Source organism: Schistocerca piceifrons, chromosome 5 (genome assembly GCF_021461385.2).
Source record: "Schistocerca piceifrons isolate TAMUIC-IGC-003096 chromosome 5, iqSchPice1.1, whole genome shotgun sequence".
NCBI classification, from domain to species: domain Eukaryota; kingdom Metazoa; phylum Arthropoda; class Insecta; order Orthoptera; family Acrididae; genus Schistocerca; species Schistocerca piceifrons.
The window spans coordinates 668,774,578-668,797,585 of record NC_060142.1 but is presented as its reverse complement, the minus strand read 5'-3'; positions in this window follow the sequence as shown (position 1 = coordinate 668,797,585).

Genomic DNA, 23,008 nt, shown 5'->3' with positions numbered 1-23,008 from the left:
CCCTTTTTATAAAGTGGCTTCACTACCGAGTACTTTAGTCGGTCAGGAAACCGACCACTCCTAAAGGAAAAGTTACAGATATGGCTGAGAACTGGGCTAACATACATAGAACAATATTCAGTATTCTGCTAGATACCCTTAGGAATTCAAACACATCTCAACATTTCTTTGAAGCTGGGAGGTGGCTCCATAATGGTGTACGCTGCGTTTTCATGGAATGGACTCAGCCCTCTGGTCCAGTTTAACCGTTCATTGACTAGAATTGGTTATCTTCGGCCACCTGATGATCATTTGCAGCCATTCATGGGCTTATATTCCCAAACAGCGATGCGCCATGTCACCGGGGCACAACTGATCGCGATTCGTTTGAAGAACCTTCAGGACAATTCGAGCGAATTAATCCCATCGAATATTTTTGGGACCTAATCGACAAGCCAGTGCCCAAAATCCTGCAGCGACACAACTTCCGCAATTATGGACGGCTATAGACGCAGCGTGGCTCAGAATATCTTCAGGGGACTTTCAACGACTTGTTAAATCCATGCCACGTCCAGTCGCTGCACTCTGTCGGGCAAAAGGGAACCCGACGTGGTATTAGGAGGTATCCCATGACTTTTATTGCGCTTATGTACTAGTTTTTTAGTATTTGGCTATTGCTGTTTGATGTTTCTCTGCAGACCATTACATACAAAAGTACCTTTGTCATTTATGCTACACACTGGGCTAATAACCCGAAACCGATGTCCCAAAAATAAACAGTTAGTAGAAAACAAAAGAGAAAAAAAGTGTAGTTTTCCATAGAATAATGTTTCAACAAGTTCCCAGAATGAAATTAACAGTGATCCAGTCTGCGTTTCGTATACAAATGAACTACATGCTACGTTAGTGATAATAAAAACAGTAAATAAAGTAAATCAGTTGTTAAAAACGTATCCAAAGGTTACAATTGAAAGAAAACAGCCCTCGGTCACTATTTTCAACGAATTAACTGGGTTTCAACACTGCTAGGAGTGTCTTCCTCAGAATTTAAATCCAAGAATGGTCTATAACATGGTCACAGAATTATGACTAAAAACGTATGATACAGAGCATAGGTACAGAATCATCGTAAAAGACTGGCAGTACTTATATGTCATTCATAAAATAATTACACATAACAGAAGGGCATTAGTCACAAAGATATTTAAGATAAAAAATTGTAATGGCGAGCCACATTCTTTGATTTAAATTCTGAGGAAGACACTACTAGCAATGTTGAAACCCGGTTAATTCGTTAAAAATAGTGACCGAGGGCTGTTTTCTTTCAATTGTAACTATTCACGGTCTCTGAACGTGCAGCCATGTACAAAAAAAGCATCCAAAGGTTAACTGAAATGCAAGGCGTGGAGTTGGATAATTAAATATTTTTATCAATACTCAATTTCATTTATAATATTCTTTTGTGTAACCTCGTAGATTTTTAATGTTAGTAACAATTTGATTGTAAATATAAGTCATTCTGGCAAAAATTATTAATCTCTTACTACGAGTAAGTAACTGAGCTCGTGTGACCTCTATCGTGGCGACGGTTTGCGACACTTGGTCCCGTCACAACCACTGCGTGGAAGCAATACGACTGTCACAACTTTCGCCCGGAATAAGCGTGTATATGCAGTTGTGGTTTTTGTGACTTGACGGCGGCCATCCATCTGGATGCTACCCACCGCCTTGCTGGATCCACGCCCTGGATAGGGAACTGAAGTCCATCCAGACAACTGGAAGAGCGGCTCTTCCACACACCGTGGAGGACATTGACCCTCGGCGTCAACACGCTCATTCAGCGTGAAGCTTAATGTAAGAGTTAATGAGTACAATTCATTAGTGATTGGCAACTGGCACTGAAGGACCATCTGTAAAGTGTAAATTCACGACCTGTTCCTTTCCCAAATCTATCACTTAAGATCTATTGAAGAGAGCGTTCGGTAGATACAGTACTAGTTCTAAGAACAGACACACTGAACTGTAATCAACAAACTGAACCGTGAGTAGCACTGAAAGGCGAGGATGGAATTAACGTTGCAACTAACTAAAGAGGGATGGGTAGCGTAACAATATCTGTCTATGTGAGTAAATATCGTTGTTGCAGTCCTCAGTGCGAACACAGAACTATCCGACCACGATATTATTGCACTTGGTTTCCTGTGGCCGTTATCGGAAACGTGCGGAGACTTTACAGCAAACAAGCATACTGGTGATTAAGGAAAACACATCGCACTGTATACGGTTTCAAGGTAGTTGCGCTAACAGTTCAGCGTGTTCTTGTGAAATATCATAACAAGACCGTAGCACCCTTACTCTCAAGCGCAATAATACTGTGGTCGACTAACATGCTGCTGAGCAGTCTTCAGCTCTCGACGCTAGTCTCTTCTGTGCGACGATATTCGTCTCTTTATAGCTAATGGACCCTCTGCCCACTTGAACCTGATTGCAGTAAGCATGCCTTGGTCCCCACTTTTTCCTTACGCGTCTCACAAGTGGCTGATTAATTGTTCTTTGTTGGTCATTATTTGCCCTGTCAATGTGCCCCTCTTTCTTTTAGTAAATTTGTGCCATTAATTTCTTTTTGCTCCAACTTGACTCAGTGATTACTCAATAATTTTCCGCACAACGCACTTAACCCTTGTACTCTTCTGTAGCACCATATTTTCTTCGTGTTCAGAATGCTTGTCGTCCACTTTTCACTACCATATATGGTACACTTGCATATACTTCGTCGAATATTTTTAGAAAACGCATCCTAACGCGAGATCCACATTAAATTTTAAATATTTCTCTTTTTCAGAAAAGATTGTCTTGCTATTGCTAAAATGTTTTTATATCGCATGCTTTTCGGGTATCTTCATTTATTTTACTGTCAAAATAGCAAAACTCGTCTAGTTCATTTCGCATCTCATTCCCTAACCTAGTGTACTCAACATCAGGTGATGTAATTAAACTACACTCCATTAACTTCGTTTTACTTTTGTTCATCTCAAAACGTATTTTAAAAACACTGACTATTCGTTCAACATATCTATCTAGTTCTCTTCCGACTGACAGAATTACAATGCCATTTGCAAATCTCAAGTTTGTTTTATTTTTTCTCCTTGCCCAAATTTGTTTTTGGTTTCTTTCAAATGGTTCATATCGCCATGAGCACTCTGGGACTTAACATTTGAGGTCATCAGTCCACTAGAACTTAGAACTACTTAAACTTAAGTAACCTAAATGTGGTGACACCACACTTGCTAGGTGGTAGCCTTTAAATCAGCCGCGGTCCGTTGGTATACGTCGGACCCGCGTGTCGCCACTATCAGTGATTGCAGACCGAGCGCCGCCACACGGCAGGTGTAGAGAGACCTCCTAGCACTCGCCCCAGTTGTACAGCCGACTTTGCTAGCGATGGTTCACTGACAAATTACGCTCTCATTTGCCGAGACGATAGTTAGCATAGCCTTCAGCTACGTCATTTGCTACGACCTAGCAAAGCGCCATTACGTTACTTTTGATGCTGTAAAACATGTACCGTCAAGAGCGATGTTCACCAATTATGGATTAAAGTTAAGTATTCCAGCAGCTACGTACGTTTTTTGTTAGTCTCATTTCCTTGACCTGTTCCAGACCTCACGCCAGCCTGCGTGAGCTAAAACGAGTGCCTTTCGGCTTCCTCTCATAGTGGATTGGCTCTCTTGCCAATCCAAAACACTAAAGACATTACACACATCCATGCCCAAGGCAGGATTCGACCGACCGTAGCAGTCGCGCGGTTCCGGAATGAAGCGCCTAGAACTGCTCGGCCACCACGGCTGGCGTCTGGTTTCTTGCACTGGATACTCAGTGAGCATATTAAACAATATAGGCGGTAGATTACAACCTTCTCATTTTAAAGCTATAAATTATTTTATATGGAACTCTAAAATATCCTCAAGGAACGATCGAAATGGACGACTGATTTTAGACTGCTACGTGGTGAGTTCACGTAGCTACAGACAATGAAAGAACCAGATTTAGTTACAAGCTCGTCAGTATCGAATAAACGAGAAATGGAACACTAGTTCAGTTACAAAACCAGTATGGCCAGACAGTGACTTCGCCCACGGCCCTTCGCAATCACTGTGCCATCGTTAAAACAAATATCGCGAATCGTGACGTGAATTATATGTAAGAAAGAGAAGGAAATCCGGTAAAAAAATGTAAAGTTTACTCTACTCAGAGTTTGTGGGGCTACATCTAGTTGCTGCACGGTTTTGAAACTTTATCTCCAGGTACTAGCGCATAATATCAAAATGAATAAATACGATAGCGAAGTCTCATGACTTTGCGGGACAAAATTCAATCCGCTGAGTCTTTGGCAGAAGTTTAGCGTCAGTGAGTAAACAACGCGCAAAATTATAAAAAATATATAACTTGGAAAGCAATCATTGACAGTGTGCTCCCAACTTATCACTTGCAGAGCGAGATACAACCTCAGTCTTTTGCCTCTTCTACAGTGAGAGCGGTGCCAAAGACGGAATGGGGTTGTTAGAGTGAAAGTGACGACCGGTAGGCGGTAGTGGCGGCGATGTGGCAGTTCCCAGCTCTCCACCCCTCGTGCTCTCGCGGTGCAGTTAATCTGAGCTTCGCACAGTGGAAACTGTCGCCCTGCCAGACAGAATGGCCTGCAGCAACAGGCTGCCGGCGCGGCTCTCTGGCGCTGTTCGCAGTTGTGGTGGGGTACCACGAGGGGGAGGGGGGGGGGTGCTCCCTGCGCTGACCGAGTGCCAGAGATCCGCAAGCGTCAGAAAGATCACTGCTCTGACAGATGGAACACCCAGGAGAAATTAAAACTCCAGTTTCACAGTATACAGTGGAAGGAACATGACGTTCTTAATCGGCCACCATGCATACACTGCCGCACATTAAAATTGCTTCACCAAGAAGAAATGCAGGTGATAAACGGGAATTCATTGGACAAATCTATTATACTAGAACTGACATGTGACAATATTTTCACACAATTTGGGTGTGGAGATCCTGACAAATCAGTACCCGGAACAACCACCTCTGGCTGTAATAATGGCCTTGATACGCCTGGGCATTGAGTCAAACAGAGCTTGGATGGCGTGTACCGATACAGCTACCCATGCAGCTTCAACACGATACCACAGTTCATCAAGAATAGCGACTGGCGTATTGTGACGAGCCAGTTGCTCGGCCACCATTGACCAGACGTTTCCAATTGGTAAGAGACCTGGAGAATGTGCTGGCCAGGGCAGCAGTCGAACATTTTCTGTATCCAGAAAGGCCCGTACAGGACCTGCAACATGCGGTAATGCAATAGCCGGCTGAAATGTAGGGTTTCGCAGGGATCGAATGAAGGGTAGAGACACGGGTCGTAACACATCTGAAATGTAGCGTCCACTGTTCAAAGTGCCGTCACTGCGAACCAGAGGTGACCGAGACGTGTAACCAATGGCACCCCATACCATCACGCCGGGTGATACGCCAGTAAGGCGATGACGAATACACGCTTCCAATGTGCGTTCACCGCGATGTCGCCAAACACGGATGCGACCATCATGATGCTGTAAACAGAACCTGGACTCATCCGAAAAAATGACGTTTTGCCATTCGTGCACCCAGGTTCGTCGTTGAGTACACCATCGCAGGCGCTCCTGTCTGTGACGCAGCGTCAAGGGTAACCGCAGCCATGGTCTCCGAGCTGATAGTCCATGCTGCTGCAAACGTCGTCGAACTGTTCGTGCAAGTGGTTGTTGTCTTGCAAACGACCCCATCTGTTGACTCAGGGATCGAGACGTGGCTGCACGATCCGTTACAGCCATGCGGATACGATGTCTATCATCTCGACTGTTAGCGATACGAGTCCGTTGGGATCCAACACGGCGTTCCGTATTACCCTCCCGAACCCACAGATTCCATATTCTGCTAACAGTCATTAGATCTCGGCCAACGCGAGCAGCAATGTCGCGATACGATAAACCGCAATCGCGATAGGCTACAATCCGACCTTTATCAAAGTCGGAAACGTGATGGTATGCATTTCGCCTCCTTAAACGAGGCATCACAACAACGTTTCACCAGGCAACTGCTGTTTGTGTATAAGAAATCGATTGGAAACGTTCCTCATGTCAGCACGTTGTAGGTGTCGCCACCGGCGCCAACCTTGTGTGAATGCTCTGAAAAGCTAATCATTTGCATATCACAGCATCTTCTTGCTGCCGGTTAAATTTCGCGTCTGTAGCACGTCATCTTGGTGGTGTAGTATTTTTAATGGCCAGTAGTGTATACCCAGATTCTAAAGCCTAATGCCTTGTAGGTTCAGCCAATCTTTTCTGTATTTAGCTGTTCGTTGCAGCTCCGTGTGTAAGGAGGGCATGTCATTTTGACTTTTGTAACTTACCGATATGCACGTCACAGAGAGAGCAAGTGATGTTACTGTTAAAAGAGTCTTCGGTCTTGTTGTGGTACAGTCTTTGCCTCTGCTCAGTCTGATATATTCTTTGTTGAAGGGTGGTAGGTGATTGGTGATGGTCGCATTCAGTAGTGCTGTGTTTACTTCTGATTGTAGGCGACGAAAGATTTATTGTAAAGGACAGCAAGGATAAATATGGTGTATATAGTGAAAGGCTACTTCGTTCACCTGCTCAGCGCTGAGACAAAGGCTACTCTACTTTCCTGAGTCATGATCTAACACAACAACTCATTAAGCTCTTTACTTCTTGTACAAATTATCTGTCCCTATTTTAAATCAGTGTTCAACTTTCTTAACCATAGTACCGTTCAGACCAGTGTTATGTGTGAAGATCACACGAAGTCTTGCTTTGTCTTTATGAACACACTTTATTCTAAACTCGTTGTCTTGGAATATCATTTCATACGAACAGTTACTCTCCCCAACCCACTGTTTAAAGAAGGTTTATCATTACGCATTACCACACTGCACAATGTAGAATGCAACAGTTTGAATACTGTTTCGAAATATTCATTTAACAATAAGAATCTAGCTGCTTGCTGTTTCCTGTTGTGCTTTCGAGAAATCTGCAGCAATGTTGCCAAGGTGCAAGGTAAGTGGATTACTAGATTAGGGCCATCTAATTGTTTTACGTCAGTTGCTCATTTAACCTAAAGACAATTATATTCAGACCAGTTACATTCAAATTAGGTTCTGTTTAGTCAAAGGTTAGCATACGCGTTTAAGTTGGATAATAGTTTGTGGGAACATAGTTTTGGTAATATTCAGACTTTTTATAGAGTGTGAGGTAAATTTGGTCTAAATTTCATACAGAAACACATAGTCGGGAACTTACAATGTAACTGTCACATTCTTACCTGTTCTCAATGTCTTTCAAATACTTCATTCTGCGCCGTCCTTTTTCTTTGTTTCTTTCCCAACACTTTCTTCTTAAGAATATTAATTATGGCGGTGTTGTGTCTGGTGGTACGTACAATAAATTTAAGTTTTTCTTTCCCACTTCCTTCAACTGTCTTCTCTCTTTATTTACTTCCCTGAAGGCTTCTAAAATGGTTTTTCTTTCTGTGCAACTCCTTCTTCTCACTTTCCGCCGTATCCACATTTCAGCAGCTTCAAATCGATTTCTTTACAATTTACCCAAAATCCAACTTCCACTTCCACAGAGCAGTGTACTTCAGGCAAATGGCTCTGCAAAGGATTTTCTGATATCTATTTTCATTTGTTTACTGCTTAAAATGTTTTTCTTAGTCACAAATGCCTGTTTTGCCAATCCTTCAGTTCCTTTAAGGACCTAGAGATATAGAATCCACAGTTCACAGTATACTATATGAGAGAAGGGCAAACTGAGTTCCGCATGATCTATGCTTTCTGAAACAGTGATGATTCGTGGACAGAGGCTTTTCGGTCTCAAGGGAGTTTATTATTTTACAACTAGGAATCTGTTCAATAATTCTATATCTCTAGACTTCTGGAAGGCATTTGACTTGGTGCCCAACTGCAGATTGTTAACGAAGTTACGAGCATACAAAATGGGTTCCCAGGCACGTAAGTGTCTGGGAGACTTCTTAAGCAATAGAACGTTGTACTTTGTCCTCATCGACGAGTGTCCATCTGAGAAAAGGATATCGTCGGGTCTGCCTCGGGGACCACTATTATTTTCTATGCACACTGATAAGCGGAAACATTATGACCGCCTGCTTAATAACAAGTTTTTCCTTCTCTGGAACTAAATGCATGTCTGATTCTGCATATAAGAAGTCCGACGGTGTGTTGGTAGGTTTTTGGAAGTATGTGGTAATAGATGTACATGCACAGGTCATGTAAGACGTGTAAATAGAGGGACTTTGATTTATGTACGCGGTGATAGCGCCCGTTACCGAGCCAGATGAGTTCCATAGGATTTACATCAGACGAATTTGGTCGCCGAGACATTAACGTGAGTTCACTGTAGTGCTCCTCACACCACTGTAGCACGATGCAGGTTCCCAGACATGGTCAGTTATGTTGCCGAAAGATGATATCGCCTTCAGCGAAAACATCAGGCGTGAAAGTATGCAGGTGATTTGTAGCTGTCAGCGTCGCTTCGATTACTACCACAGGACCCATGAAAGAGCAGGAGAATGTCTATCATAGCATAGTATTGCTCCCATCAGCCTGCGCCAGTATCGCGCTGCACGTTTTGAGCTGCCCTTCACCTCGATGACGGCGTTTATGGAGACGACCATCGACATACATAGTCTTGCAAATATGTGATTCATCCGAAAAACCGACGCGTTTCCATCGATCGACGGTCGAATTCTGATGGTCCCGTTCTCAATGCAGTCGCAATTGACGATATCGTTCGGTCCACATTTGAACACGTACAGATGGTCTGCCACGGAGCTCCATGTTCCACAATGCGAGATGAACAGGGTGCTCCGAAACACTAGTGCTCTTTCGGCATAGATGGTACAGATCACCATCTATTCTACTCTACAAAGCGGAGAAACCTCCGAACCCCATTTATGTGTAGAGTCATGGACGTCCAACCATTTATCGCCTGGCGGTAGTTTTAACTGTCTTTCTACCTCCTACCGTAGATTATCACGACAGTAGCACGTGAACATTCGACCAACTTCGCCGTTTTCGAGATACTCATTCAAAGGGTTTGCGTAATAATAATCTGAGCTCTGTCGGAGTCGTTTATCGCAACAGATTGCTCCATCTGCAGCCCATGCTTCGTTAGGGCCATCCTTTATCCGTGTCTGATCCACTTACATGTCTTGTTACTGTGTCACGTTCCCGTAACACCACCAGGCGGTATCCAACGTCGCGATGGGCAGTGGTCATAATATTCTGGCTTATCAGTGTACACAAATGATCTGACGGTCAGAGTGCTCAGCAATCTGCTTTTATTTGATGATGATGCTATGGTGTTTAGGAACCGTCGAAGTTGAAAGACTTAGACAAAATTTCTAGTTGGTGTGATGAACGGCAGCCAGCTCCAATTGTAGAAAAATGTAAGTGAATGCCGATAAGTAGGACAAACTAAACACATAATGTTAGGAGACGGCATTAGTGTCCTGGTTGGTACATTAACGTCATTTAAATATAATAATTCCAATCCCAAAGAAAGCAGGCGTTGACAGATGTGAAAATTACCCAACTATTAGTTTAATAAGCCACGGCTGCAAAATACTAACACGAATTCCTTACAGACGAATGGAAAAACTGCTAGAAGCCGATCTCGGTGAGGATCAGTTTGGATTCCATAGAAATGGAGTACGTGAGGCAATATTGACCCCACGACTTATCTTAGAAAACAGATTAAGGGAAGGAAAACCTACGTTACTAGCATTTGTAGACTTAGAGAAAGCGTTTGACAATGTTGACTGGAATACTCTCTTTCAAATTCTGAAGGTGGCCGGGGAAAAACATACAGAAACCAGATAGCAGTTATAAGAGTCGAGGGACATGAAAGGGAAGCAGTGGTTGGGAAGGGAGTGAGACAGGGTTGTAGCCTATCCCCGATGTTGTTCAATCTGTATATTGAGCAAAAAGGGAAAAATTCGGAGTAGTAATTAAAATCCATGGAGAAGAAATAAAAACTTTGAGGTTCACCGATGACATTGTAATTCTGTCAGAGACAGCAAAGGACATGGAAGAGCAGTGGAATGGAATGGACTGTGTCTTGAAAGGAGGATATAAGATGAACATCAACGAAAGCAAAACGAAGATAATGGAATGTACTCGAATTAAATCGGATGATGCTGCGGGAATTAGATTAGGAAACGAGACGCATAAAATAGTAAATGAGTTTTGCTATTTGGGGAGCAAAGTAACTGATGATGGTCGAAGTAGAGAGGATACAAAATGTAGACTGGCAATGGTAAGGAAAGCGTTTCTGAAGAAGAGGAATTTGTTAACATCGAGTATAGATTTAAGTGTCAGGAAATCGTTTCTGAAAGAATTTGTATGGCGTGTAGCCATGTATGGAAGTGAAACGTGAACGATAAATAGTTTAGAAAAGAAGAGAATAGAAGCTTTCGAAATGTGGTGCTACAGAAGACTGCTGAAGATTAGATGGGTAGATCACATAACTAATGAGGAAGTATTGAATAGGATTGGGGAGAAGAGAAGTTTGTGGCACAACTTGACCAGAAGAAGGGATCGGTTGATAGGACATGTTCTGAGGCATCAAGGGATCACGAATTTAGTATTGGAGGGCAGCGTGGAGGGTAAAAGTCGTAGAGGGAGGCCAAGTGGTCAATACACTAAGCAGATTCAGAAGGATGTAGGTTGCAGTAAGTACTGGGAGATGAAGAAGCTTGCACAGGATAGAGTAGCATGGAGTCTCTCTGGACTGAAGACCACAACAACAACAAATATCGGCGCGAATCGTTTAAAAACGATATGAAATTGGACGAGTATGTGAAGAGTGCGGTAGGGTAGGCGAATGGTCAGTTTCGGTTTATTGGGAGAAATTTGGAAAGCTTGATTCATCTTTAAAAGTGACCCGACATAGGAGGCTGCTGCACCTTCTTTTCAGTATTGTTCGAGTGTTTGGGGTTTGCACCAGGTCTGACTAAAGGAATATAACGAAGCAGTTCAGAGGCGGGCTGCTAGATTTGTTACGGGTAGGTTCGACCAACACGCCAAGTATTACGTAGGTGCTTCGGGAGCTCAAATGGGAATCCCTGGAGAAAAGAAGGCTCTTTTTCGGAAACATTACAGAGAGAATTTAGAGAGCCAGCATCTGAAGCTGAGTGCAGAACGAGTCTGCTGCCGGCAACATGCATTTCCCTTAACGACATGGAGATAAGGTACGAGAAATTGGGGCTTATACGGAGGCATCTAGATCGTTCTGTTTTCCTCGTTCTATTTGCGACTCGAACATGCAAGGAAATGACAAGTAGTGGTACAGGGTACCCTCCGCCACGCACCGTTCAGTGACATGCGAAGTATGTGTGTGGATGTGGATAGATCGATGGATACTGAAGGAAATCGGTTAATTATTTCGAAACAGCTCTAGTAAATTGATATTTGCCAGCGAATTTATAAGAATTGTATAAAATACATAAATATTAAGAGCATTATAAAGGCTGGCAAAAATTCATTTTCGCCCTACATCGTTTACAGATCCAGTAGGAATATAATCAAATGATCTACTTCAGTTTTTGGTTAAGGCCATCATTTAATTTTTTAAGACAGTAAGTATGTGGATTCGTTTCCGATATTCGCAGTGACTCTGATTTAATATGTTTTACCTACTCAATTGTTCATGTTTGTTGGAAGTTCAGGTCAAGAGGAATGTCGATATAGATTGCGAAATTAGTAGGAAAAGCTGACTGGCATTCACTGATCGATGGTATAGCGAACGACGTAGAGACGAAACAATAGAGCAGACAGATAAGCGTGAGGAAAGAAATGTACTGTGTCCTTCATGAATGAATGATCCCGGTATTTGTTTAAGGAAAACATGGGAGGTTAAAGTCAGCGTGGCTGATCTAAGATTTGCGACTGGAATACGAGCGCGTGTTATAAACCCTACTGAATTTCGTTCGATATGCGGATAGGCAACCGACGCTCAATAAATCTCGCTGGCGCAAATCCCTTACAGCTGAATGAAACGCGTACGTTAACAACGATGGAAATTACATTTTAGATAGATGAGGTAAAATTTTACATTTGAAGTTAAGTCGCACGCTCTCTCTTTGTGACGAGTAACTTTTCGAGTATCTACGGACTTTACGTTGTGTGTGTACTTCTGGTAAAATTAGTTTTGTCTGCAAAATACAAGTAAGAGACTCCGCTTCTGCTCCAAAAACAATTTTAAAACGTGGATCCAAGAATTTAGACTTATTACAGTGAACGCAGGGCAATGATTTAATCTGCAGACGGTCCTCCTCCACTTACTTAACTTCCATCGCGCAGCCATTTCCGGGAAATCAAATTTGCGGCAGCCGTGCTGCCGGAGTCCCCTACCTCTACAGCGACTACATAATGGCGTCCGGAAAGTCTAATGAATGCCGCATGCCCGTGCTTTCTTCCTACAACCACAGCCCCTCATAAGACCTCATCCCTGCTACAAACACGGACGCACGCACCCACGCACACACACGCACACACACACACACACACACACACACACACACACACACACACTGTGGTGTGCGTACTGTAAGACCTTTGGTACACACACCATCAGATTAATTGACTTGTCGCTCTAACGAAGTAGGCGAGTGTCAGCAATATGTCTCGTGGTCTTATCGTGGCGGGTTTATCTTCTGCCGTTAGGTCAGACTATAGAAATGCCACTTGCACGCTTAGAGTAGCAGATTGACGGTGACCAGCTTTAAACAGAACTTGATTAATTTTCACACACATTTATTACAATAATAACAAGCATAAAAATTACTTAACTTGGTTCTGGAAGCTATTTACAATTGACAATCTGAAGTTTCTTTGGTCTTGGTACGTTAATCTTTTTCTCACATATCTCTGATACTTGACAAAGTGTCTATACATTTCTTTTCATGGCTATGTACAGGAATATGGTAATCTTATTAGGCGCAGACTGAAACTTGACTATAGACTGGTACAGACAGATGCAGACTGGTACAGACTAATGCAGACTGAGTAATCGGAGGTCTGTACACTCGTTATAATACCTCGCATGTTCATGTATCACTGCGCGAGTGTGATCCGCGAGGAGAAAAGGTTCTATGTTAGCAGCAATCTCATTGGCTGCGTTACATATTAATACGCGGATCGGCGGAAGCAGAATTTGGTCCGTCACTAAGGCAGCGCCATCTCGTAGTGGGGAGATGGACTAGCGCTGCGCCTGCGCTGTTGTGCTTAGCGGGGCGCGCTGCAGTGGGAAAGTTGTGTACGAGCTGACTATGTGGAGCTATGTACACAACACACACACACACACACACACACACACACACACACACACACACACACACACACTCCAAACACAAAAGCACATCTCTCAGTCTGCTGGTACTGACACCACTACGTACCCTCAGAGAAGGCCCCAACATAATATCGAACGCTAATGCGACCTTCCTCACCATATTCTTACAACTCTTTATCTCTTCATAACACTACTATTTGATACTTGTTTTGGATTAAATATTTTTAAGACTGAAAGGAATCGAATTTTCTTTTCCAGGTAGTTCTGTCTCGTCAATAGTATGTTCGCTGCTTTACCATTATTGTAAAAATATTCTGATGTAAGTCAGCGATTCTCAAAGTCGGATGGCGTTAGATACATTTCATGCTGCGTATTCACGGACGCGTCGATACGGGCTTGCATGTCTCGAGGAAGGTTACTCGTCCAGCCGTTTGCTGGAGTACTACAGCGTCTGGACAAAAATATGGAAACAAAAAAAAAAAAAAAAAAAAAAAAAAAAACCAATACATTACCTTGACTAATACGATACCGGAAAGCCACTGGCACTCAAAACAGCTTCCAGTCGTCTCAGAATGGATATACGGGGGTCCATTGATAGTGACAGGGCCAAATATCTCACGAAATAAGCATCAAATGAAAAAACTGCAAAGAACGAAACTCGTCCAGCTTGAAGGGGGAAACCAGATGGCGCTATGGTTGGCCCACTATATGGCGCTGCCATAGGTGAAACCGATATCAACTGCGTTTTTTAAAAATAGGAATCCCCATTTTTTATTACATATTCGTGTAGTACGTAAATAAATATATTGTTTGTAGTTTTTTCGTTTGATGCTTATTTAGTGAGATATTTGGCCCGGTCACTATCAATGGACAACCCTGTATACAGATCATGTATGCAGACAGAAACTTTCACTTTCCAGCGGTATGTGCGCTGATATGAAACATCCTGGCCGCAGAATAACACTGTGTGTCAGTCTGGGACTAGAACTCGGGACCTTTCGCCTTTCGAGGGGAAGGTTTCTTTCTACTGAGCTACCCAAGCACGATTCACGACTCGTGAAAGGCAAAGGTCCCGAGTTCGAGTCTCGGTCTGGCACACAGTTTTAATCTGCCAGGAATATTCAGATCCTGTATGGTTTTCAAGGGAACAGTGTACCATTCTGCCTACAAAACAGAGGCAAGTTTAGGTAACGACTATAGAGCTGAACAGCGGTCAGGTACGCTTCTCTCCAAAGCACACCACAAAAGCCCGATTATTTTGAGACCTGGTGACTGTAGCGGCCAGGGGACATGCGACAATTGATCCTCTTGATCAAAAAACCGTCCTGGACGATACGAGCTGTGTAAAACGGACCCTGCCGTCTTGGGGCACAGCATCACCATGGGGGATAAACGTTGTACTATGGTGTAAATCTGATCAGCCAAAATGGTCACACAATCTTGGCAGTAAAGCGCCCTTGCAGGGTAACTATGGTACCCTTGGAATGGCTGACCAAATCATTAACGAACCCCCGCTATGTTTCACTTTTGAGATGTAAACTCGGCCAGAAGCTGAAAACTGTATGAAACAAGGTTCATCTGATCAAACGACTTTCTTCCATTGCTCCACAGTGCGGCCTGCTCTGCAAGTCGCTGCTTATGGACCTCCCTATGTGTCGTTCTGGTGGTGACAGGGTTCGCGAGTGCGACATTCAGTTCTGCAGTGACTTTTGCGTCTGGCGTCCTTTTTGAGACCGTCTGTCACGATCGCTCATCACACATTTTCCCCTGTGTTGTGACTAGCTAATAATGTTTCTCGATACTGTGTTCTTGAGACATCAAATGCTTCGGTTCTATTGGTTACGGAAGCACCCACAAGACGACCATCAACAATTCGCCCACGTTCGAAAGCACTTAGCTCCGACATAATGCTCTCAAAGCTATACTGGACACTGTTCTTGCAATGTATTGAGGAGATTGGACAGGTGCCGTTCGTGATAAGATACAAGAGCACAACCTCCAGGCTTGGCTAACATGCGTTTACGTTGATGCACGCATATCTCGCGATGCTTCCATATTTTTATCTAACCCCTGTAAGTAGCTTGGAGGACACTGTGAGTTGAGTCTCTGCAAGTCGTTTCAGCTTTGTTATGAGACGGCCAACAGGAACGTTTGGCGACAGAATGAGTTCGTGAGCCATCGTGGTCGGCAGGCAAAGGATCAACTTTGGACCGGACAAAATGGCTTGTTCAAATGGCTCTGAGCACAATGGGACTTAACATCTGAGGTCATCAGTCCCCTAGAACTACTTAAACCTAACTAACCTAAGGACATCACACACATCCATGCCCGAGGCAGGATTCGAACCTGCGACCGGAGCGGTCGCTCGGCTCCAGACTATAGCGCCTAGAACGGCACGGCCACTCTGGCCGGCTGGACCGGACACATTGTTCTACTGCTACACCGCTCTGTTTAATACAGGCGCTTTATTTCGTGATAATGAAATGGGTACACTAAAGAGGCCTTTTTCTGGATTGTGGTAAGATGTTTGTTAGCTCGCATGCTTGCACTCAATTTACAAAATTATATGTTACGTGGTTGTTAAAAGTATAGAATATAGGGTTTCATTACGTGATACACCTTCCGATCGTATTTATTGTTGGCAACGTAAGGTCTTTTTCGAGATCACAGCTTCCTTAGAAGACGTGGGACTCAATAACCAATTTTTATTTAGTCGCCCCTAGCTTGCAAGTTGCTTACTTTATTGTACTTCAACTCATCAAATAATATCACGAACGTTAATGTTAATACGACGATATTTTTCTTTGTCTATTGGATATGGATGGCCTTGTAAAGAAACACGGCCAGTTAATTGGGATTTGAGTATGAAACATGAAATTTTGTGTTTCGTTATTGAATAATATACTGAGACTGAATATAGTTTGACATTCTTATAAATCGTTAATTTTAATTTTAATTTTAACATGTGGTTATTTTGCTTTGTCTGTTCCACACACGCGGTCCGTTGAATGGGATGTGTGTATGAAACAAGAGATTTTGTGTTCAATTAGTGAGTAATATTTTAAGACTGGATGTAACTTGAAATTACTGAGAATGTAGCTTTCATTCCCTTTGGTAGGTGTTCAAGTTAAATTTTCATGTATTCCGTATCTTCATACGTGTTCAAATAAGAACCAATTAAGAACTACATTCTCGAATGAACTACTTTCGCTTTACTGGTATTTAAAGCCGAGAGGGAAGAAGGTGCCTTCAGCACTGAAGACATTTTTATTTTAAATGAAACTTTCACCTATGCAGGTAAGCACGTGTCGCTGTTGATCTTCAAGACAAGTCCTTACGGGGGCAGAGGCTTCGAGATAACATTCCGTTGTCATTCTGAGATATTTCCCGTTTGTTATGTGCTGTAGGATACAGGGTGAAAAATCATTGAGATTTGTTGTAAGGATTATTGTTTCAGTTGCGTCTACGTTTAACTCTTTTTAACCACCAGCCCCTTTTATTTATTCCTTTACGCTACCCGAAAGCTCTTATCACTACGAAACTTAAAAACACAGTTAGTCACATGGCGTTTCATTAGATAAAGGTCACATTTTATATAATAGGGTAATGTTTCAAGTCACCGACGAGACCTTTCCAGAGGGAGCACTATCTTAGATTGGACAAGGGTAGTACATAATATTTGCTACGATTATTTCAAACAGATTTTTCAGTATGCGCGTAATTGTCGAAGGGAAGAAGAGCGGCATTTATTTTCCCCTCGATGTCGCTGTTGTTAAAGCCGAAGAGAAGGGAGAACTGTACATCAATCGGCAGCGCAATGTGCCCTGTTCTCTTAACAGAACCACACAGATATTAGTTTTGATGTATTTGAAGAAATCGTTGACGGCCCTAAATATGAATGACGGGACAGGAATTTGAACTCTGCTACTTCGGAATAAAACTCCAATGATCTTACCACTGAACCACCTCCCAAGATTTCGCTATAATTATGGCCTGGCCATTCTAATCCACGAAAACGTCTATACGAGCGCATATAGAGAATCATGTGTTATGTTGACAAAATAAAAAAATAAAAAAAAATTACAATGATGACATTTTGCAAGGAACTGAATATGGTTTTAGTGACATTGGAAATCAGATTAAATTGGCATTTCCAAAAACGTGTGTTTGAAAACGTCATCTCTTTTTATTCATAAAATATAGTGTCAGAGACGTCCATGACAGTCTAGGGAATTCAAATATTTTCAAACGTTGTACAGGCTGGTCGTATAAGTCATATTCGCAGAATGTCACTGATCATTTTAATACCAATACTATACAGGGCGGTCCATTGATAGTGACGGGGCCAAATATCTCACTAAATAAGCATCAAACGAAAAAACTACAAAGAACGAAACTAGTCTAGCTTGAAGGGGGAAACCAGATGGCGCTATGGTTGGCCCGCTAGATGGTGCTGCCATAGGTCAAACGGATATCAACTGCTTTTTTTTTAAAATAAGAACCCCAAAGCGAAAAAAGTGGTCCAACTAAAACATTCATATTTCCTTACGTACTAAACGAATATGTAATAAAAATGTGGGTTCCTATTTAAAAAAACGCAGTTGATATCCGTTTGACCTATGGCAGCGCCATCTAGCGGGCCAACCATAGCGCCATCTGGTTTCCCCCTTCAAACTAGACAAGTTTCGTTCTTTGTTGTTCTTTCGTTTGACGCTTATTTCGTGAGATATTTTTCACGGTCACGATCAATGAACCACCCTCTATATTACCGAGTGCTGAATGTAAATTCAGACGTAAATGTGCGTGTTAACTTAACGTAGAGACTATTCGATTATTGCTGGCCCGCCACCCCCTTTTTTTCTTCTTTTAGTTGTAATCTTGGTTTCTGAATTCTGTATATTTGTTTATTCGAATTTGTTTTTGCTTCTTTGTGTTTAATTTTCGTTCCTCCCATACTTCCTTTATCCTTCGAGAGTGTTGTACCTTTTCTTCCTGGGTCCACTTCCTTTTGCAGACATATTTATCTACTGAAATCCTGCCTTTTGTGTTGCTTCTCTAAAAATTATTCTGTTATCTATTATGTGCACTCTTATTTCTGTGTTTTGCATATATATGTCAATTTCGGTGAACCCTTTGGATTTGTGGCTGTTTAGTAAGCTGAAGATCTGCTTGGTTAGTCCGTTGTTATCCATTTCTTACATGTGGCGATAAAAGTACAGTCTTCGTTTCCTCATTACATCACTTAGCTTTTCTATTTTCAAACAGAACTCTCTGTTTGATCTTAGATTTTATTCAACATTAGTATTACTTCTGGGTGTCAGTATTAACCTTAGAATTGTTCTTTCAACTTTTTCCAGTTTTTCAAGCACCCCAAATCTTGTTATTTTAAGTGTTTCTGCTGCGTACAGTGTTTCAAGAATTACCACAGTTTCATAGTGTCTCAGTTTTGCGTTTCAGGACAAATTTTTTTTTGTTACAACTGTTTTATGTCATCTGGAATTCTCTCCCCATTATATATATATATATACTTTGTTTTCTATGTTTCCATTCTCCTAACGATTGAAAACAATTTGTTTTAGATATTGCGTTGTTATGAATTATAATATTTGGAGGGGCATCATTAACATTTTTTATGAAATGGGTTTTTTCAGATGATATTTCAGTTCTATTTTGTCCGCTTTTTTCTGCAGTTTTGTGATTTGTTCTTTGGCAGTATCCAGTGAGTCAGTAATTAATGCCAAGTCATCTCCAAAAGCTAGACAATCTATGATCTTCGTTTAGTAGGCCAGTCAGTCAAGCTACAGCTCTCAGCCGATACACATCCACTGAGCGGCAAGTTGTTTATCTTCCCCAGTTTCTTTTCGTAGTATACTCCTAAAATTTCCTGCGTGTTTCCGTTTAAGAGGTGTAAGATCACATTTTGTGAGTGTAAATTCGAGCAGCCTGTACCGCAATTTTCATTTCTTCTGAGCAGCCAGCTACATAGCTCATTGAGACTTGAGACTACAAAGATTCGTGCGTCTGTCAAAAGTTCTATGCGCGAAACATACAACTACTACTACCGTCACACCTTAGCTAAAGATCTGGCAGAGAACCCAAAAAAATCCTTTCCTACGTACAATCACTAAGTGCGTCTAAATCTTTCATCCAGAGACTCGTCCATTCTGGTGGCGCAGCTGAAGATAGCTAAACGAATGCCTAAGTTAAAATTTCACGTTCAAGAAATCGTTCGCGCAGGAAAAATGTACAAACATACCGTCGCTTGACCATCGAATAGACTCCCGTATCGACGACATAATAATAAGCATCCATGGCGCAGAGAAACTACTGAAGCCGTTGAAAACATATGTCATCAGGTGCGGATGGAAACCCAATTCGGTTTTTCAAAGAGTTCTCTGCAGCATTGGCCCCTTACTTAGCTTGCATTTATGGCGAATCTCTTGCCCAGCACGAAGTCACTGGAAAAAATCGCAGGTGACTCCTATGTATAAGAATGGACCCGAAAAATTACAGATTAAAATCCCTAAAATCGGTTTGCTGCAAATTCCTTGAACTTATTGTCAGCTCGAATATAATGAACTTTCTTGAGACCGAGAAGCTTATGTTTACAATAGGCATGTGTTTAGAAAGCATCACTCGTGCGAAACGCAGCTCACCCTTTTCTCACATGGTATAATGCGAACAATGATGAAGGGCAGCAGACCGATTACTTATTTTTAGACTTCAGGAAAGCGTTTGACACGTTGTCCCGTTGCAGGCTGTTAAAGAAGGTACGAGCATATGGCCATACATATTTAGAAATTGCTGGGTTCGCTAGTCTAATATCAGTGTGGCATTAATTTTTCCATCATTGATCTAATGCTGCACTAAATTTTATCATGATAGTTTAGATAGTCATTAAATCTCTGAATTATGGTGTTATCACTGACAAAAGAGTATTTTAAAAGACAAAAAATTGGTTCAAATGGCTCTGAGCACTATGAGACTTAACATCTGAGGTCATCAGTCCCCTAGAACTTAGAACTACTTAAACCTAACTAACCTAAGGGGATTACACACATCCATGCCCGAGGCAGGATTCGAACCTGTGACCGTAGCAGTCGCGCGGTTCCAAACTGAAGCGGCTTTAAAAAACAAGATCGTTCAAGAAACGTCGAGAGGGCACTTTACAGGGCTTATTGCTTTTCCGTGTGTAATTGGACATAGGCGTTGTAGGAGGACGAGCACGTATCATAGTCTTAGTGTCGGAAGGGCATTTTCCTTTCTCTCCCACTCGCAGTGCCAACAGCGAAATTTTGTGCCAGTCTCCATTCCATTACACGGCTTGCTTCGTACGTGAAGTATGTTAAGGGTATAAGTGCAGAAATTTTTGTCGATGACAGAGGACAGTATACTGAAAAGCATTACATCAGTATTTGCTTCATTTGCAGACTAATAATATAGCTATTACGAGTAGACTATTTTTAGGTTGATTAGTATCTCCAACTACGCATCGCACATTGAACACATTTTATTTTCCCTCGGGCAGCAAGTTAGGTATTGAAGCGTGGACGTATGGACACGAAATGGAAACTCTGTACTAACAGGCTTAGTAATCTTCGCAGTATAGCTACGACCGTGGCAGAAAACAACAGGAAGTAAACTATGTGAAGCAAGTGCATATTAAAGTACCATATATAAAATCTCTCCTAAATTTCGTGAGGCACATTTTTCCTCTTACGTTTCGGCAGATATTTACAATTGTGTTAGCCGGCCGGTGTGGCCGAGCGGTTCTAGGCGCTTCAGTCCGGAACCGCTCTGCTGCTACCGTCGCAGGTTCGAATCCTGCCTCGGGCATGGATGTGTGGGACGTCCTTAGGTTAGCTAGGTTTAAGTAGTTCTAAGTCTAGGGGACTGATGACCTCAGATGTTAAGTGGTGGTGGTGGTTAGTGTTTAACGTCCCGTCGACAACGAGGTCATTAGAGACGGAGCGCAAGCTCGGGTTAGGGAAGGATTGGGAAGGAAATCGGCCGTGCCCTTTCAAAGGAACTATCCCGGCATTCGCCTGAAACGATTTAGGGAAATCACGGAAAACCTAAATCAGGATGGCCGGAGACGGGATTGAACCGTCGTCCTCCCGAATGCGAGTCCAGTGTGCTAACCACTGCGCCACCTCGCTCGGTGTTAAGTACCTTAGTGCATAGAGCCATTTGAACCATTTTTTGCAATTTCGTTTCTGCCATGTGTAGCTGGAGTCAGCCTAAACAAATACAGTAAAAGCTCGATTAACCGTCACTCTTTAAACAGTCAGTTTCTGTTAACAGTTACTGCTGTAACAGCATAATAATACCGTAATAACAGAATGCTCTAAGGTGCAGTGACGCGTTCGCTTTGTTTATTTACTCTGTTTTAGTGGGAAGTGAATGTACCCGCCCGCCGTAGAATGGTACATAAAATATGACCTTCAGTTGAAGTGCTAACACATCTCCCCCTTTTCTTGTCTTTGTCTCACTTGTGAGTCAACAATCACCACTGGATCGGTTTCCAGTTGTGGCGAGAAGACTGTAATTGTCGCAGTGTATCTAGCGGGCTGTGCCGTGTTATGTGTTTTCCACTTGAATAAGCTTTATTGACTAATATTTTACACTACCGTATTTAGTGCAGTTGTGTGTGATACAGTGACTTGATAAAATGTCTGAAAAACGTAAACGTGTTGTTTTAGACCTTAATCAAAAACCTGAAATTATAAAACGCTTTAGAAAGGTCGAAACTGAGACAAGTGTAGCGCTGATTTATGGTACTGGAAGAACAACAGTTAACGATATAAAACATGATGCTGATAAAATAGAACAACATGTGTCAACAATGCAGAGCATGGATGGAGATGTGCGAACAAGAAAGACAGTGAAACCTGCAAAATATGATGAATTGGACACTGCAATGTACCGATGGTTTATACAAGCAAGAATTCAGGGGATTCCACTTTCAGGGCCTAAAATAATGGCCAAGGCTGTTGAAATGAACAACAAACTTGATGGTGACTCGTCTTTTAAAGCAAGTATCGGATGGCTCGACAAGTTTAAATTTCGTCATGGCATTCGCCCACTTGATATCAGTGGAGAAAACTCAGCGCAGATAGCTCTGTAATTGCTGGAACATCAAACTGGCAGAAGAAATTGACTATTTCCAAGCTAGATAAACTATTTCACCTGTAAGTTTATAGTACAGTACAGTACTGTACATTACGTATTTTGCAACTTTTGTAACTACTGTACGGATATTTTTATCATGTAACAAATAGTTTTATTTGCTATTACAATCTTGTTGAATTTGTTTGTTATTACTGTGAGAGTGATATGTGTCTATACATAAAATAATTGATTGAGGTTATGTTTTGGAGTAATACAGTGTTTTTGTTATCCGTCTATTCGCTCAACCGTCACGACCACGGTCCCGAAGATGACGGTTAATCGAGTTTCCACTGTACTGTTTATGACGCCTCCCACGCGATGCCCAGTCTCAAAGAGCAGTTTTAAGTACCGTTTTAATTGGGCGGTCCCAGATTAGTGTATCGGTTTATCGATTTGTATCAGCAGAGACGATGAAACACGAAGAATAACCAGTCTTCCAGCAGCGC